The sequence below is a fragment of the Vanessa atalanta genome, chromosome 25, assembly GCF_905147765.1.
Source record: "Vanessa atalanta chromosome 25, ilVanAtal1.2, whole genome shotgun sequence".
Lineage (NCBI taxonomy): Eukaryota > Metazoa > Arthropoda > Insecta > Lepidoptera > Nymphalidae > Vanessa > Vanessa atalanta.
Genome location: NC_061895.1, coordinates 700,918 through 706,007, shown reverse-complemented (window position 1 = coordinate 706,007; position 5,090 = coordinate 700,918). Strand labels below are relative to the sequence as shown.

At 31.0% G+C, this 5,090-nt stretch overlaps 1 pseudogene; it reads right to left on the bottom strand.

The window, feature by feature from the left end:
- Positions 1-4,599: 4,599 nt before the first annotated feature.
- Positions 4,600-4,770, bottom strand: LOC125073834 (annotated as a pseudogene).
- Positions 4,771-5,090: the final 320 nt, after the last annotated feature.

Here is a 5,090-nt window from a genome sequence, read left to right as displayed (position 1 = left end):
ACACGTATTATACATAAAAACATATTTATACTTAATATAAAGTGTGCGACTCTTTAAGACGGCCACAACATGCATATTTAGGTACAATACACAAGTATATTTTTTTACTAATATAATTTTATAATACTAAAATTTTAGAGATTAATTTTTTTTTTAGAATTAGCAGCCCGTAAATGTCCCACTGCTGGGATAAAGGCCTCCTCTCCCTTTGAGGAGAAGGTTTGGAGCATATTCCACCACGCTGCTCCAATGCGGGTTGGCGGAATACACATGTGGCAGAATTTCGTTGAAATTAGACACATGCAGGTTTCCTCACGATGTTTTCCTTCACCGCCGAGCACGAGATGAATTATAAACACAAATTAAGCACATGAGAATTCAGTGGTGCCTGCCTGGGTTTGAACCCGAAATCATCGGTTAAGATGCACGCGTTCTAACCACTGGGCCATCTCGGCTTATTTGATTATGAGATTAATTACATTTCATTAAAAAAATAAAGCAATAAATATTATAATCAACAAGTTCAGTAATATAACTGATCACGTTATTAACATACAACAAAATAAATTCAATAAAAAATGAAGAGAATTAGTAAATAGTAATGACTTAAAAATTTTAAAGGGAAATCTCTGGAACTAATATCTAATTCTACAAAACTTTCGTCTGGTAAAAAGCTACATTATTTCTGTGCAATATTGCTTAAGTACTTTAATTGTCGTTAAGTTATACAAACAAACATAAAGTAAAGATTAAATGGTTCGATACAATTGTCCATTCCCAAGGATGATAGATAAACTAACAAGTCAAGTTAAAACATATGTATATCCAGATGCACAAGTATACAAAAGGACGCCAAATCTGATATGACCAGAGATAGTTCAGATCCACCAATGACTTTTCGTGCTTTCCAAGACACAAGGGTGTGACATTAACATAAGACTACTAATTAGAATTTTGAGTTACATTTGACCACAGACCATGTCGAGATTTTGTACAAAATAAAAAGGAAAAACACAATTAGGTATTTATTTTCATATTCCATATAAAACAAGTTACGCAAAAGATTAAGAATTACGAATATTTAAAAATTAAACAACTAAAATTTGCCTATGAAATTAATTTGCCGAATATATAAAACTTTACCTGTATCACACAAACCGTCACCCCCATTTTATTGAGGGGTGAATTAAAAAAACTATACCAGATAGTTTAGATTCCTTAGGCCTTTCCTCGGGACACTACCTATCTGTACCAAATTTCAGTTAAATCGTTTCAGTGGTTTGCGCATGAAGATGTAACAAATAGAGTTACTTTTGCATTTTTAATATTGGTATAGATTTCCTATTCTGACTGTAGGGCTATGTCAGATAATTTTATAATAAGAAACTCTGGAACATTTCATTTTCCTGCTTATATGAATATATAATATTACAGTTACAAAACGCATGTCTCATCTGTGGTCGCTCGGGGTTATCGCTATGTAGATAAAATCTTTTAAGAAAACAATAGTAGTTTCAGGAATTATATTCTGTATAAACAAATTATTTTGCATTTAGTTAAATATGAATACAAATAGTTAATACAAATCAACAATCTATACCCGGGCTTAATAAGGTAGGCAAAGGGCAATTGGGCCATGATGGTAAGTGGTCACCACCGTCCATTTAAATTTGCGCTATAAGTTACGTTAACCATTCCTTACATCTATCAACTTCAAACCGGAACACAACAATTCAAAGTATTGCTTTTTGGCGGCAGTAACTATCTCAGAAGAGTTTGCACAAAGCCCCACCACCAAGAAAACTATATATAATATTATATTTTAAATGAATATATAATGACGTCACGAAAAACCTTTCCAAAGAAAAATGCGTATATCAACCTAAAACTAGTTTCCATAATTATGGTTAAAATCTCTCAAAACACTAATGACATTGCATGGCAGGTGCGTTTTTTTAATCTGTAATCGAACCCGGCGCAAATAGGATTATGATCGCTTTATAAAAAATCTGTTGTCTATATATGTATATACTAAAATAATATACAGACGAAATGAATATAAATTATGAGAAGTATTGAAGCCAAAAAAAAAACGATCCAGAAAATTAACTTTTTGATAAAATATTATTTGATTTGTTAGTGAATCATTACTCTATTGGAAGTCAATTCCACGTGCACGATAGCTAGCATCCGCTTGTATTGATAATGTAATGCAAGTTAGCAAACTACAATGTTGACTTTGGCCTTTTTGATTGATAAAGTTTATTTCCAAGAGGTTAAGAAAATGTTGGCATGTGGGAGCATCAATGTCCTTGAAGCGGAAGAACATTTATCATTGCTAGTTTCTTTATTAACATTCTGAGTTTCTTTCACCGGTTCTTCTCAGGTCTGAGGTGTGTCTCTCGTAACTGGTGGTAGTGAATTTTGAAAATCAATATAATAGTGTAATGCTGCCACATTAATTTTTGACTTAGATTTCTTTAAGTTGATTTCAAATTTTAAATAGTCAAATTGTATTCAGACGGCTGGATGATACACATGGTGTTTAAATGTACTCGTTTTGTTTTTATTACTATGCATAAAAGGGTATGCATATTCGATCCACGTAGTAAGATAAAAGCCTGTAATTATCACACTTCTAGACTAAAGTCTTTTCTTATTTTTAGGAGTAGGTTTGTATCTTACACTCCCCACACTACTCCAATGTGTATTGGATTGTCTGTTGGATTGTGCGGTGGATTAAGCACACGACCTTAAATAATAACTGTATGATCCAGGTATCCTTTCTATAAACTAGTAATATGATTATTACCGAGAAATAGATAAATGATTAATGATTTAATCATATTTGTAAAGATAATTCTTGATCTTTGTTTAATAAATCAATACAGTCAGAAAGTTTACTAAGGTCGGTTTCTCAGTATTTTAAAGATTATTTGCTTACAAGTGGCATAGAGAACAAATATGATATGAATATACACAGATAATAAAAGAGGACCCAACAAGCTACCTTGAGGAACGCTGGTAATATGTCTAAGTATATAGTATCGAATGCATTACTAGAATCAAACCAACAACTCTCTGTGAACTCTATGGCAGTTGATTGTATATTATTTTACATATAATTGTAGATACCATAGGGAATATAAAATTAAGTAGTAAATATGATTATAAAAACTGTTATTGTGCAGCGACTTCGCTTGCGCAATCATTCGGATCTCGATTATTATTTTGTGAGAACATGAAATTACAATGAATCTAAACCGGGTGAAACAGCGTAGTTCAGTTACATGGATGTACTAACACTTTCTCCGATTTTTCTTATATACAATTCTAAATAAGATATTGGTACTAAACGGTTTACCTTTATTAATATACTCTTTCCAAGTCATTCAAACATCTGTCATGTCAGTTCGACGTGCAGTTATCTCCGACTGAAATGTAATTTCTATTGACCTTTGATATTGCTTACGCATTTTTATTTATAATAAACATAATTAGGATTCACATTCGAATACACGTTTTAAAACAAATTAAAAATAAATTTCTACACAAAACGAATTAAAGTGACAATAATACACTGCACGTAAGTGCAACTGATCTAAAATAATGTCATATCTTGTAATTGAACAGAATTTACTTAATTAGAAGTTAATTCTTAAAAAAAAAAAACTTCTAATTAAGTAAATTCTGTAAAAATTATACTATTAATTTACTGATTACTTTGGGCAGGCCTAGCTCTAAAATTAAGTGCTTGAAAAGTTACAACCTTAAATAATACATGTATTCAAATTTTAATTATCTTCCATCATTGTTTTTTTCTTGGTGGAATTCTGGATCTGGAGGCTTATCTAGTCTCAATCAGTGATGCTGATCCTGACGATCTATATTCTGGTCATATTGGTCAATTTTTATTAGAAGGCGACCACCGTTTTTTTTATAATATTAAGAGAGATAGGTATTATTTATAATGTTTATTTGAGTCTTACATTATAGATATTATATATTTAATATTATGAGTGTTTGAACTTTCTTATCTTTTTATAAATATGTACTCATTTGTACATAGAGTCGGGATAGTGCGGAGAACTCGTAGATCATTACTACGGGTTATAAGATCAAAACCGGCATAACTGACATTTTTAAATAATTACACTATTAAATTTAATTTTTGACTTTGTCATTGAATTAAAATATCATATATAAATATATGTACATGAGTATATAGTATATGACTTAAAGCGCTTGCGAAAATCTTCTTAAACATTTCAGTTTCCTTGATAAAACTGCCACTCGGCATGTAAAAACACACCGTGAGGTGCATGCAACATTGTTATTAATTATATTATATTTTATATGTCTTCGTAATATGACGTTTTAGTATATATTTTAAAGTTAACAGATCTAATAAACGTAAAGCTTAATCTCAGGAACTAATTATCAAATTCAATTATTTTTTCACTGGTATTAAGCCTCATTATTCCTATTGCTATTGGGTATATATTATGTTTACATCAGATAATTGCACACGTGCCAAGCTGGGCTTTTTGTTTGAGAACTATTAATACCGATTTTATACGGGACCGTTGGTTAATTTATATTAATTTTCTACACTTTCTCAATAAAGAATGAAAAATCTAATAATCACATACAATTACATTTATGTACCCTGTGTGATATATATACTGGTCCCAGTGCGGGAACTTTCAGATATTAAGCTGATAAGAACAGATACTACACATGATCTGAGCCAAAAGACCGAGAAGCGATCCTGTGTGAATGTCAACGTATATTAACTACAAGATCTTCTATTATTTAATTCTGTATATTAAAATACGTCTTATTTGTCAAAAAATATTTAGCATGCGTTTTAAATTTAATTAACGATCAATAAGTTAATTACTAATAGTAAGCTCCAAGCCTTCTTGAGAAGAAAACCAAGCATAGTCTGTTACTATAGTCACGTGATTCAAGGGCATGAAAATGTCTATTGAATTAAATTAATATTACAAATATTATAAAAAAAGTTTTTCTATGCGATCGATATATCATGTTCATTCTCTTGACCGGTGAGTTTCGTCGCCTGGAGC